This window comes from Pinus tabuliformis, chromosome X (assembly GCF_031772625.1).
Source record: "Pinus tabuliformis cultivar Carrire ecotype Pingquan chromosome X, CPIR1, whole genome shotgun sequence".
Lineage (NCBI taxonomy): Eukaryota > Viridiplantae > Streptophyta > Pinopsida > Pinales > Pinaceae > Pinus > Pinus tabuliformis.
This window is the reverse complement of record NC_142308.1, coordinates 1,614,733,544-1,614,748,323: the sequence shown is the minus strand read 5'-3', so window position 1 is coordinate 1,614,748,323 and position 14,780 is coordinate 1,614,733,544. Positions and strand designations below refer to the sequence as shown.

The window sequence follows — 14,780 nt, the reverse complement described above, 5'->3', positions numbered from 1 at the left end:
GACAGTTCTGTGAATGGTTTTCTCATTGATGATGACTTGAATGAGAAAGGCAATCTAATGAGGAAGACATAGAACGTGGTTTTCTAGATCAAAACATATAATACTAGAAACAGCAAGATCAATACCCCCAATAACTGACAGTAATTATTTTTGTTGAGATGAAAAACTTTCAAGTACCTCAAGGGAAGACATAGCTGATGGCGCTTGAGCCAAATCCTCAAAAATATTATAGTGCTGAGCAACATGAGCATTGGGATTTTACGAGGATTTTCACAGCACACCTCGAGAAGGTGGTCGACAGTAGAATCAGGGTTAGGTCACTCGATATGAAGAGGACTAGAACTTGACAGGGCAAAAGAAGAAGGGGTAGCTTCTTTTTCTTTCCCCACAATTAGGGGAGTTTGATAATATTCTAATCTAGTAGCGACATTAATGGGTGTACTCATCATAAACACTTGTGAACCTGAGGAAGCAGATGATTGAGATTGGTCTACCATTTGGGTCAACTGGGACAGAAATGGCTCTTTTAGGACAACTGGTGTCCCTTTGAGCAAATGACTAACTTTGGATCACATGGGACAATACTTAGTATAATGATCCTCCTCACAAATGATGCATGGATACATAGGCTTCTATTGGGAAGCATCACCAGCAGACGACTTAGGAGGACCCTGTTTTGGGGTATTGGCTTTCGCTTTTCCTTTGCCATTCTTCTTTCCTTTCGAGGATTTGTCTATTGCAGTAGACTGCATAGCATGGACCTCTAAGGTTTTACAAGGGATAGGTGGATTCTAAGAGGGTCTATTGGAAGTAGTGTTTGTCACCAACTTCTATTTAGAAGAATATTTTGCAACAGCTTGGGATACTGAACCAATTACTCCATCAAAAGGGGTATATCCTCTGACTTCGATGTCATTGGATCAGATGAGGGCCTCAAAGCATTAGGTAATAACTCATACAAAGTTCCAGACTGAGGGTAAGCGAGATTTAAGTATTAGGCATGAGAAATGGAGTGCTCCTCAGTAACGCACCCACCATAGCAATATCATGAGCAATTGGAGTGACGAATGATTTGTTAAACCATTCGGTCAATAACTAATCAAAAATCTTGAATTTGATCAGACAACACCTACATCTCCATTCATGGATGTGATCAGAGATGTGGATCAAAGTATTTTTTTTGAGCTATGTAAGAAAATAGGTGTCAGTTTCATAGAGCACTGGAAATTGAAAATGCATGACGAAAGCCATGGCTAAAGAGTTGAAGTCATAATAATTACTTCAAGGAAGCTTGATGTACCACTTGGCTGCAGAGCCAGTGAGAGTTTGTTGGAAAATACAGAGATGAATAGAATTATCAATGTAAGAATTGGAAGAGCACTAGTGGTGATATGTCATCACATGGGCTTGAGGATCTTCCTCTTCTTTCCCATCGAACTTTGGACAATCGCTTGGGATCTTGGATGGGACCGGAGGCCAGTAGGGCGAATGAAGAATTGGATCATTCGTGAGTCGAGACACATCTGGAAACTCTAGTGTAGCCAAGAGCAGTAATTGAGTGTTGAAAGGCATTAGAGGTCGATAAGCGAGTCCAATTGGAGGAGCCCATCACTACTGGTAAGGATTTTGTCCCCATAGTGGAGGGTTCTATCCATAGGGCATTTTATTTTTCCTCCACTATAGGTTACCTTTCCCGTAGGAAGGATTTTGACCTTGAAAGCCTTGAAATTGTCTAGCCGTAGGTTGTTGATAAGAAGCATATGGGTTAAAAGGTTGTTGAGCTTGTTGACCCTTGACATATGGGTTTTGCACCTGCTATCCATGGGCATATGGGTTTTGAACTTGTTGGCCCTGGACATAAGGATTTTGGACCTGCTGTCCTTTAACAAGAGGATTTTGAACCTATTTCCCTTGGATGTGAGGATTTAGGGCCTGCTGCCACAGGACTTGACCCTGACCTTGTCCTTGCAAAGCTTGACCCTATTGATATGTATATAAGGGTTGTTGTTGCCCAGATCGGCCTTGCTGCTACAAGGTCTGACCTTGCGGCTGTAGATGTTGGCCTTGCGATGACATAGGTTGGGAGGTTTCCTTAATATACTACGTTTGGTGATGCATGGTTTCTACAACTGCTGCAAGTGTTGCACCTATGGTTGTTGCAGTGGTCCCTGATGTTGCATCATCAGACCCTGCTTTTGCATGGATGGCCCTTGCTGCAACGAAGGTTGCCCTTGTTGGTGCAGAGCTTTTCGTTGCTACTACAAGGGTACTTGGACAGTTCTTGGATTAAAACCTTGAAAATTTCGAAACTGTATATGGCCATCGCCATCGGGAACGGTGGTTTGACCAGGCTGAACGTACTGCCCAGGATGAAGGACATAAGGTGGATTTACCATTCCTTGGGAACCATATGGAACGTAAGGAGTTTGGTACTAAACTTGAGCCTCATAAGGCTACTGATACTGGAAATTACCTAACCCAGACAGACCAATGGGATTTTGGACCTGTTGGTACTGGACATTGCTTGATCCAGTAGGACCAGTAGGGTTTTGAATAACACTAGAAGAAGGATGGTTCAGCCCAACCGTGTGAGCATGCGAGCTACTCACATTAGTTGTGCCTGACACCATAGTGACATTCAAATTCTGCCCCCTAAGTGGTGGCATAATTTGTGCACTTACTAGAGGGACCGAAGGACTGACAGAGGTAGGACTCGAGATCGTCGGTTGCACCAGACAGGTGACTTGGACTGATGATACAAGAGGGTTTAGAATGGTGGGTAGCACCAAGACTAAAGTAACTACAAAAATCAAATTCTGTTGGGGGGTTAGATTCGGAATGAACAGACTCGTGGTAGGCATCGCGCTAGATGCCCAAATAGGAGTATGATAAAGTGAAGAGGCACTAGGTGTACCTGAGACCAACTGTGCTAAAGTCACATAATTAGGAGGTAAGTTCTAATAGTAATTGATGGGAATGATTCCTATGAAGGGAAAATCTTCTGGAGGAAACTGATCTTCTTCCTCGACAGTGTGTGGAGTGGAAACCTCCAAGTGACTCGGATAGGAGACTAGAAATTCACTTTCAGGTTCCATGTGTGGAAAAAAGCGATGAAAAATGACTGAAGATGTTCGAGGGGATATTTCCAAAGGAATAAATAGTTGATCATATGGATTGTATGAACGCTGTGGCGATATCATGACGGGGTTGACTAAAGGATTCAGAGGATAAAAAACAAATCCAAGCTGACTGTCAGGGGTTGGCTAACTCTCGAGAGTCTAGATAGGATTATCTAGAGATTCTAGGCCAATATTAGAAAGTGACCCAATATCTAAGGAAGGTGGAGGACGAGATGACAAAGGTTGAATGCTTAGAACAATTCCAAGTTCAACACCTTGGCCCTCAAGTGATTGCGGTAATTTAGGAAATGGCTCCTCAGACAATCTTTCAAACAGAGGAGAGGAAGAGGAACTAGGTGAACCAAACAATTCAGCCATGATGGCTTCGCCTCAAATAACAGGAACAAAGAGATTAATTCCAAGGCTTTAAATGTACTTTAAAAGGAATACTCATGATTTTGTCTAGAAAAGACTAACAGGGATGTTATGAGATCATGGACAACAATTTTTTAATACACATAAACAAACTAGTTTCATTTCATGTTTTAAGAGTCGAGAAAGAAGGAAATGTGACTCTATCACTTTCGATTTGAAGCGAGCTATAAAGGAAAAGTTCTCAGATGATTCTTTAAGCTTAAATATTTAAAAAGATCAAATGACTACTCAGGATGATCTAGGTTAAAAGGTTGACTAGGTAACCGTGAACTTCAGAATACCTCCCGATGAATCGAGAAGTATGAGTAGGTGATCTCCATGAATGTTTTGTTCAGTGTATCATGTTTACAAGGCAGCATACTCGACATCCTATGGATAAAGGATTGCAGCCTAGTGATTTCTCCCATTATATACTCGATGGTATAGGGAGCACAAATCCGTACTAGTGTTGTCTAGTTCCGAAGCGAATGACATCTGCTAGGTTTAAAGACGTCGAAACACGTATCTAGCCTATACCTTCTAGATGTGAACGTTAGGTTTCAAATGTGCCTTAGGTTAATTGAGTTCATTTTAAAGGTTATCTTGAATTATGTTTCATTTTTCGTGCCTTAGTGATATGACTCTAAAAAGTCCTCTGTGCAGCTAAATGAGACAAGACTCTTTCAATTCGATGAATTGTTTACACTAGAGAGGGTAGAAAACATAATCAAATGCAAACAAACAAGCAACTAAAAACAAAATTATTTTTTCACTACTTCACTTTTTGAAAACAAAATAATGAGAAAACACTTCCCAATTCCTATTTTCCTAGCAAGTGCACTTCAAGCAGTCCTTTCAAAGGCAAAGAGAATTCCTTTTCTTTTCAAATCCAAATGCAACCCTAGTTTTCAATGATGCTAACTAACATAACATATTAATGCAACAAACTAGAGTTGTGTACTTTGCATGAAATGACAAAATGATTTTTTTGTAAAACACTTCAATGAAAAAGTTTTTGGGACAATCAATACCGGAAAAGATGAAAAGACACAAAAAGAACTTCTTCCAAACCGATGATGCAATGAATCTACCACAAACAAGACAAGAAACATGATTTATGCTGGAAAAAGGATGTTTGAACAAACAAACAAAACTCTTCAAACTTGAATTATGGAGATCAAAGCACTAAGAGGACTACAAATGAAATGCAAGGAGTAAATTTATCGGCAACTTGACTCACTGAGTTCACAATCAATGCGATGGATGACAAGCTACATGTCCTAGAGAAACTAACCAACCAAAGACTCAAGAAATCAAGCGAAAGAAGGTAAACCAACAAGCACACAAACCAAGCCAAATCAATCTTTCCAGTTAGGAAGAAACAACCTAAAACAAGCTAAGAGGCAAAAATCAAGAGTGAAAGACACACTAGTTGAGATTTGGGGTAGACCCTAATCTCCACCTATAGGCATCGGCGCAACTACTTAACTAACAAAAAGCGTCATAGGGGGGTTGGGGAGACTGTTTTGGTGAAACTCGATCTGATCAGCGAAACTTTTTTAGAAAAAACTGCACTAGCCGAGGATTCAAATGACAAATAAAATTTTCAGGTAAAAACCAGACTTGCTACTATAAATTTCAAACTTAGAGCAGTAAACCAGGCAAAGAAGTGAACGCTAGAGGGAAATGGTGATACTAGAAATTCACACAACCACGAAATTACAATCAATCAAATAGAAGAATTAGATCCCCAGTGGAGTTGCTAATTTGTGATGCAGGTAAATTCTAAGTGCGGACATAAACAATTCCTCTAGCCTAAGAGAGTGGGTCTAGTCACAAATTTACAATCTATGGAATATTTTCTTAGGCTAGAATCAATTAAGAGGGCCTACCTCTTAGAACTTTATTCCACTTGGTGATGATTCTGCTTCCTCACCCCAACTATATTTCGTTTTCGTCCTTCACACACCTCAAACAAGCAAACAACAATAAACAACAAACATAATGGCATAAAATATTATATTCATCCTACTTAATAGGTCAAGAAATATTAAGGCATAAATATGTGAGATGACATTTCATGTAGGAAATCAATCGATAGTGGCATCTATATTAGTTCAAGAAGATATTACAACCAATGTCTTGATGTTGTTGTTCTCCTTCAACATATTCAGGTTCCTACACTTCTGCTAGCACCTCATGAATAGCCTCAAGGCTCTTCCCTATAGTCTTCACACCAAACCAAACTCACAATTCTCCCTTAAAAACAAGATAGAATGCTACAAACTATGGGTAGCTTGCTAACTACTCCATAATCAAAACCTCAGCCAAAACTTAATTAGGACTAAAAGCTTGTGCTTGGGAAAAAGAGAGGTTTATACAGCTGGGATGGAGGGGATATGGTTCCTCTTCTCATGGGAGAAGGCCTTATCTCTTGGATTAGTTCCATACTAGTAGGGGAAATGAGCCGAAACTAATCTCTTCGACTCCATCTAGCCTAACCATTTATGAGACTTCCGTTACGAAGATTCTAGAGTTGGAGGCTTCGTCTCCATATTTAAAAAACTTTCTAGAAGAGGATCGACATGATTGAGAAAGGGCTTAGTCAATCCAATAGGCACTAGGGACAATTGTAAACCCTGCGTGTCGACTCGAGGAGGACACGAGTCATTAGCGCCGGTCCTGCAAACTGGGACAAACAAAAGTTTTTTGGGAAATGATGCAAAAGGGAATTGTTCTTCTCATGAAGAGGGACATAATGGAAGTTTCTTCATGATAGGAAAGCATGTCTATAAAACTGTAGAGATCCTCCAGGATCATGGACGGGGATTACAGGGACAGTGACAAAATGTTGTTTAATAGCCTCATATGTGGTAAACGATGAAAAGGAATATGGAGAGGACGTGTTTCTTAGATCATTTGGAAAAGGGCATAAATCTATAGTAATAAAAAAGGAAGAGTACTGCGAAGGATTGCATTATATAAAGTACAAGGGCCCAGAGATACCAAATATATACAAGATTATGCTTGAGAGAATAACAGACATCATTGGTAATAGGAACATATGAAGAAGGGGGAGGATTCGACTAGGTACCTTCACATTTGAGAACTGATTGAATAGAAGGTTGGACCATTTGCTGGGACCCCTCTATAGACCAATCTTCCTCATGTTCTCCTTAATCGAGTCCCTCAGAGCTTAGACTATATGAATAAACCCACATCTCCTACAATTAAACCCCCTATTCTTCATCATGAGTTAGAGCTAAGACTTTTGATCTATGTACATTTTTATGTAAGGAGAGCACACACTCTTTAATGATGTTTCCATGTTTATGTAACGTCCTAAAACAGAATGGCACACCTTCATAGTCCAAATCAAGAGGAGAAATCCCAGGACCCATGTTGATAGCTCCAGGCAACCCTCCTCAGAGATCTAAATTAATAAGAATTCTTGCCAAGGACATGTCATTAGTGATGAGGTAGGAGGATTCATGTTCCACATAAACCCCCAACAGATTTCCAATTTCACAAAAACTAATCTCATGCCAATGATGAGTGGGAATACTTGAAATTATTACATAGAGAGGAATGATATCCATTCATTCACGCCTTTCATAAAAAATTAGGACCATGGTTTGAATATTATAAGTGAAATGTCAATTTTCAACACTTGGCCGAAAGAAAGCTTTGCATCCTCTGTGTCCATGAAAATAAGGTTCACCCATCCATTATAAATTTCCCTAATTGATAAGGGGTTTTTAGTCAGGGATTGCACTGAAGACTTCACCCATTTTTTCATAAAAGACACACAATTTTTCACCCACAAACCCTTCCAACCAAAAAAATTTACATAAGGTCTTCACCTAATGAATAGCCACATCTATATCAAGGGATACAAACATAGTCACTTGCTTCAATAGATTTATAAAATTATCTTTATTCCTCTTACCCTAGATTATTCCCTTTCCTTTACTGGAAAAACCTTTACAAGGCTCAATAATGGCATGCCAACCAACTAAAAACTCTACTAGACCATTATTAATTGGCCTCCCATCCTTTACTAAGGATGTGAGGTCCTTGAATAAACTGCTCGTCGACAAAAAATCTAAAGGGATATGAGGATGATAAAAATATGAAGTAGCTATAGGGAAGAGAAAACCCTTATTGATTCCCAAGTCTTCTAGAGTATTATCTTGTCGCTAAAAAGAATGATTTGAACCCTAAATCCAAAAGTTCAAGGAGCTTCTATTGATATGTGACCGAAGTATAAAGGATTGAACACCATAGGGATGTTTGGAACCCTTAGAAACCCACAAATCCAACAAAAGTAACACCCCCATTCAAAAACCCATCCAGATCATGAGCTACATTTGAGAGAGGAACTAGACCTTCAAATATGGGAAATCCAAAAATGTGAGGTTTTGAGGAACACAAAGGATACCAAGAGCCTCGTGACCATGAAATGGCATATGGGCCCCCATTTTTTGGTAGAACTTATCTTGTACATAGTCAAGGATTACCTCATCCCACATGACTGGGGTGTTGTTGGTGCAATAAACACCCTTCAAAATTGTTCTCACACTTGAATTTTGGAGCGTACTTATGGCCTCATGATTTGTCACCTCAAGCATGGTTACTTCGTGATTGATTGATACCCTTTTTATGATATTATAACCATGAAAGTCACTTGCTTATTCATTCTTAGCTTTTGATCCATTCTTAAGCACACTGATTTCTATCAAGCTCAGTAACTAATGTCTATCCTTGAGAATGGTCATTGCACAGTTCCTGAAAGTAAGGCTTGCGTAGTCTCTAGGAAGAGTGCATGTGCAATGTTTAGTTAGATTGTTTTCATAGTCCCTATGGATAGTGACTTTGAAATCCATACAGATAGTACACTATGTAATATATGTCGATGGTGAGTGTGCAATATCACATGGAAATCTTTCTCTCACTCTTGATTACATTGTATCTTCATTTCAGTGAGTATACTCAATTGTCACTTTTGGGCACCTTTACTTTCACAAGTGTCGCTTTCACTTTCAAAACTGTCCTTTTTGCTTTCTTTCACTTTAAAAAGTGTCATTTTTTATTTTTCTTCACTTTGGTATGTGTCTCTTTCACATTTATAGCTTTTACAAGTGTCGTTTTACTGGCACGTGTCTCTTTTGATTATTTTCACTCTTACATGTGTTGCATGTTAGAACATCACTAGAGCCAATTCTAGTTTACTTTTATGCATTAACTAATCATATATATCATAGGAACATGTGCTAGACACATTCGCATGGCTTAGCACACTTTCTAGTTGCAATCGAGACTCCTGTCGTAACTTGTGTTCTAAATGTCACAAAGCTACGTTTCAACTATCACACTTAGAAATAAGTGTCACTTTGTTGTCGTTTCAAGTTATTCTTTGTTTATTTTTGGTAAACGATCATTATTTTGTCTTTTTTTGATGTCATTTGAGTGTGAGATCATTGTTTTAGGACTTGTTTACATGTCATTTTCTCTCTTGTCTAGTTGATCCCACACTTAGTTATTTGTGGATCATTCATTCTATTTGTAGCTTGCTAAATCCATCATGGAACTATGCATTGTGCAATCTTAAGCCATAGTGAATATCCTTTCCTCTTGGAATTGTGCACTGTGAAGTCACTACCTCCAAGGATTACGCATTACACAATTGCAGTGCTTAGTCTCTACCTCCTATCCTTGGAAATTGCACAATTCTCTCTCCCATCCAATCTTCCACTATGCATTTTGAACTCTCAGTAAAGAATCAACACTCTCTACTTACATTTCCTATGAAACTACACAATCATTTGCCTCAGTCTTCCCTGAACTCTGTATTTCACAATCACAGTGAGCAATCCTCCCTCACTTCATCATTATTTCCATCAACTGCGTATTTAAGTCTTCTAGTCTCTCATCCACTGTGCATTGCACAGTCACAATGACTAGAGCTTCATCACTACCTCCTGGAACTGTGTACTTTACAATCCTTGAGCCTCCTCCTCAGTCCTAGACTTTGTCCCAAGTTCAATAAGTGAATTGCATGAAGAAGTCAGACTAATGTCATCTTGTCATGTCTGAATTCCATCTGTAGGTATTATATCTTCACATGACAAGATGATGCTCAAGGAGGATGCCTAGGATATCATGTAAGATCACACTTGTGAAGTTGAAGAGACAAAGAGGCTACTAAGAAAGAAGATGAAGGGACACTATATCACGGTGGAAGATTGAAGATCAAAATCACAAAGAAGATTCCATATCATCCAAGATCTAGGAGGATGAATATGAAACACATACAAGACTTATCATGAATATAAAATGGATGTCACTAAGGAGAGGCTACAACGGATCACTTGTGAAGAGGAACCAAAAGGAGCCATCATGGAGGACATGAAAGAATATTGGACCAAGATAAGGACATGGTAAATCATGATAACTCAAAAGGTTCCTACACTGACCTAGACCCTCTTGAGGGTGAAGATAAAGAATAGGAAAATATCCATCATGAAGAGGATACAAAGATGATACTTAGGAGAGAAGCTTGGCTCATACACATCACAGTGAAGTTCCATGTCATCAATGCCATGTCATGGCTTGTCCAAGTGTCATCACAAATTCATATGTTTCAATATATCTCACCACATCATTTATGGAGTATAATTATTGTATTTCTAAAATCAGAAAATGTAAATGTGTGGAAGACCAAGGGACCCACATGGAATGTGAAGAGTCACTAAAAAATTCTAAAGTCATGTAGAAGCTCAAAGGTAATATAGGAATTTGAAAATTCATAGTAGAATCTCATGAATTGTGAGGGGGATCAAGAGTCACATGGGACGTGGAGATTCACCTCATCTGTTATAAATATACACTCGTAGCTCAAGAGAATGGACTTGGTGCTTTGAACCTTTCACCTTGGCTTCTCTAGTTTGGCATAGGAGAGAATATCTTTCTTTGGAGGCGAAAGTGGTGACTTAATGTTCCACTATTGGGGATAATGTGGCAACATTGTAATTGTATATTACTTTCACTTAATATATGAAGCTCTCAAATCCATCACACTTTAATGCATATATTGTGAATGATTGTAAGACTATTCTTTCATTGTCTATGGTGTACGTTTATGTTAACCCATACTAATGAAAATGAACTATTTCATTGGCTTTGGTATGCATCACATTGAATGTGAATTTTTTATTTCTTTGATCATCGTTGTTATCTTCTGACTAATTTACAGGTTAATCAACTATTATTTCATGCTCTTGTGCGTCTCTTTTATGATAGTAATATTACTTCTCTTCTAGAGACTTGTAGAGTCTCCAAAATGTATTCAAAATATCATCTGCTTTCACCTTTATCACCACCATTTCACTCACATGTCACAAGTCCATGACCATATAACCTTTCATTAGCCTCCATTTTCATAATTATATGGGTTACCTTTGTGTTTTCCAAAAGTTAATTATTTCTAGTATTATAAGTGAATTAAATGGTTAAAACTTATAAAAATGACATATACTTGCTAATACTTAAAAGTGGCTTGAGTTTCATGACATGTGTAGGCAATTTGGAAGCTTCCAAGGCACCCTTATGTGGCCTCCAATGCTCAAATTCGAATTATCTTCAAGATATGGAAGAATATTTGGATAAAGGTTAAAGATGATATGTGTCTCATCATTACCTATTTAAGTTGTAACTCTTATGAGATTTTCTAGGGATCTATGAAGAGAATAATGGACATCCATTAATTAGGTATCTTCTTATGTTTTTGTATAAATAGGAGAGCCTTCTCCTTTTAAAGGCATGTGTAGAGTTGGGGAGATGCTCATGTTTTGAATATAGAATTTGGATTTGGCACCATGCTCATGAGTGATGTTCACCTTGATTTGGTTATGCTTGCATTTGGAGCCTCTTAACTTTCCATCTCTCATACTTTTGGATTGGCCACCTACAATGCATGAGATTTATTATTTTTCATACATTAATATTTATTGCTTTCATAGATTAAGATTTATTTATTTCATATCTTTTCCTGTGTGAGAGGTTAAGAGTGATTTTTTTATTTGCTTTCTACCTAGAAGTTAAAAACAATTATTTTTAATTGCTTTCTACCTAGAAGTTAAGAGCATTTGTTTTTATTTGCTCTCATATGTTTTCCTATGTGAGGGGTTAAGAATGATTGTTTTTGCTTTCATTTTTGAAAGAGTGGTGTGTTTTCAATTCCTGCAAGATTTAAAGATTAAGATTTCAATTCCGTGCATTGTATTATAATTGTACTATAATTTCTTTTGAGTTGATTATTGAATTAGAATAGGATAATTTGGATTGTCATTATTTGGTTTTGTAGTTAGGTTGATCTAAATTGAAAGTTAATTTTTAGCATATATAGTGCACGCACGCTTTGCAAGTTTTACGAAACCTTCGGGTTGACAATTAAATGATAGGTAATTAATTTGCCTCAACATTTTGGCACCGTTGTCAGGGAAGTGTGCATAGGAACTAGCTTTCAGTCTAGAGTTCATTTTTCATTTTTTTTTTGTAGATGCATGATTAAAGCATGTAGATGCATGAATCATTTAGCTGCATATCATTTAAAAAAAAAAAAAAAAAAAAAAAAAAAACAATATTAACCATTTATGGATGAAAGGATCTAGAATGCAGATTAAACATTCTTTGGAGCACAAGGATTACATTGAGGAATGGTATCAAAATGTGATTGCACCACAACATTCATCCCTTCTTCAAGAGATCTTTGTGGCAAATCTAAAGGTTAAAACGATTTTTCATGTCTTTGTGCACAAACAGGTACATTTTGCAAATTTGGATATGAGCATTCTAGAAAATCTAATCCGTAAATGGCCCCATTGGAAACATTCATATACTTAAAAAATAAAAAATAAAATAAAAAATAAAAAAAATCAAGTAGATAAATTAGGAAAAAAAATATCAAGCTTGATTGCATTTTTTTTAAGTTCTTGTTTGCATTTTTTTTAAGTTTTAGACTTTAAAACCTTTAGATTTTTGTTTATTTTCTTACATTTTCAATAATCTCGTAAAAATATTTTCAATAAAAAATCATGTTTTGATTTTAAATAATAATAAAAAAAAATATTCATGTTTTTGAATAAGGGAAATGTATTTTTTTTTAAATTATCAATTCTTTTTTTAAGAGAATTGACAAATTGATAACTGGCTCTCATGTGACCTGTAAAAAGGATTCAAATGCATCAACTTAAACATCAAAATCCAAATTCAAAAAATATAAATAAAAATTCATATATAAATTTTGCTTCAATTTGTTGCATATCTATTCTTTTTTTTGAGGAGCTGCAGAAACAACTCATTGAAGGCTTGACATAGAACAATTTTTAAATGAAGCCCTATCTATAACCCAAGTGAGAGCCATCACAATCCGATGCACTTTCTGATTAGAGGATCGATGTAGTATTTTTTATTTTAAATTTTTTTTCATTTTCCCTACGATTCAAGTTTTTTCCTATGGTATGGTTAACGAAAATCCTTCAAGAAGCTCTGGGACAATTGAGCCACCTCATAGCAAATGGACAAAACATTATAGATTCTTAACTATAGCTCAGGGGGATACATAACACAATTTGTATGGACTTTACAGCAGCTACGTGGGTCATATATGTCTAGATCTGAGAAGTTTGTAAAAGCTTCTTCAGCTTCAGATTCTGCTGATTCATAGAGTGCACATTCAAATTGAGTGAGTAGAAGCTTGGCATTGAACCTTAGCGAGGTAAGAAGATGGAAAAGTAAAACATATATAAGGCCTCATGAGTTTCTTATTCCTTCTCTGCCCCTTGCTCGTCGCTTCGGTGACTCCATTATTTCTTACATGTTGTGTTTGAAAATGAGCAGCCCGATTCCACTAGTCATTCCAAACTACCTGGAAGAATCTCTATAAAATCCAGCAAGTGATTTTTGTTACCTGAGCATTTGCCAGAAATGCGTAGTAACTTAAAAATGTCATTTTAAAAACATGATTATAGCCAAATGAAAACGAATTTCAAAAAACTAAAACGTGGGTTTTTCTCAGAACGGGGTCAGTTATAAAACCCACGAGCTATTTTCTCAAATTCATAAAAAATTGGGAGATATTTGGGGTTCTCTAGAGCCTTACTTAGCAAATTCTATGAGAAAAAACGGTTTGCAATTAATGAATAGAGGCAGTTGCGGCCCTGATCCGATCTCCCTGATCTACAAGAGGTAAATCCGCCATGGAGATAAATAAATGTTGGTGGCTCAGCTCTTGATACACATCATTATTTTGTTGTCAAGTATAGCGAGGATCAAGATTGTTGAGTTCGCTGCAGAAATCAAAGTAGATTTCCCTCATAAGAAGGTAATTATCATACATGCAGGTCACACATTAATAAACTTTCTTGGAGAAAAGGCTTCACAGAAATCTTTCGATTGGTTAGTTTCCAAAAAGATTGAGGTGCGCCTGAATGAACGCATTGATTTGGAAAGCCTCTCGGAATCAAGCAACACATATACCACATCAAGTGGAATGACTATCTTTGCAGATTGTCACTTCGTGCGTGTGGGAAACTGTGTTGCCTCCTCTTGGCCTCAAGAATCCATTTTCAAAGAATCTGTTGATAAGGATGGGCACCTGAAAGTTGATGATTGTCTGTGATTAAGAGGTAAAACAAATGTCTTTGCAATGAGAGATATTGTGGAAGTTAAGGAAATTAAGCAAGGCTTCCTTGTTGAGGGGCATGCAATGGTGGTGGCTGGAAATATTAAAAAGTTGATGTTGAATTCTAATCACAAATTGACTACATACAAGGCTGGCTCAACAAAGGCAATGGTATCTCTATGGAGACATGCTGCAGTTGCTCAACTGCCATTTGGAACAACAATTTGTTGCATCCCAGGAAGGATAAAGTCTAGAGATTTGGAGAGCCATTGGCCCTATCAGACCTTATTCCATTCACTTCCACATTATTTTTAACCTGGGAGTGAAAATTTTCCACTCTGACTTTGATAAAACGGTTTTCATGGTAATTACTTTTTCATTTGATTACGTTGTTGTGTTGTATTTTTTTTTTTCACTTTGTATTTTCAAATTTTTTTTTTTTAAGAGTGTTATATGATATTTATGTTATATGTTACATTTTTTTAATGTGTTTTAATGTTTAATGTTATGCTTTTTTATGTATGTTATGTTTTAGATAGTACATTTATGTTATAAGATTTTCT

At 37.1% G+C, this 14,780-nt stretch overlaps 1 pseudogene; it reads left to right on the top strand.

Annotated features, from left to right (window-relative positions):
- The first annotated feature begins 13,806 nt into the window (after positions 1–13,806).
- LOC149146227 (uncharacterized) lies at positions 13,807–14,532 on the top strand (annotated as a pseudogene).
- The last annotated feature ends 248 nt before the right edge of the window (positions 14,533–14,780 follow it).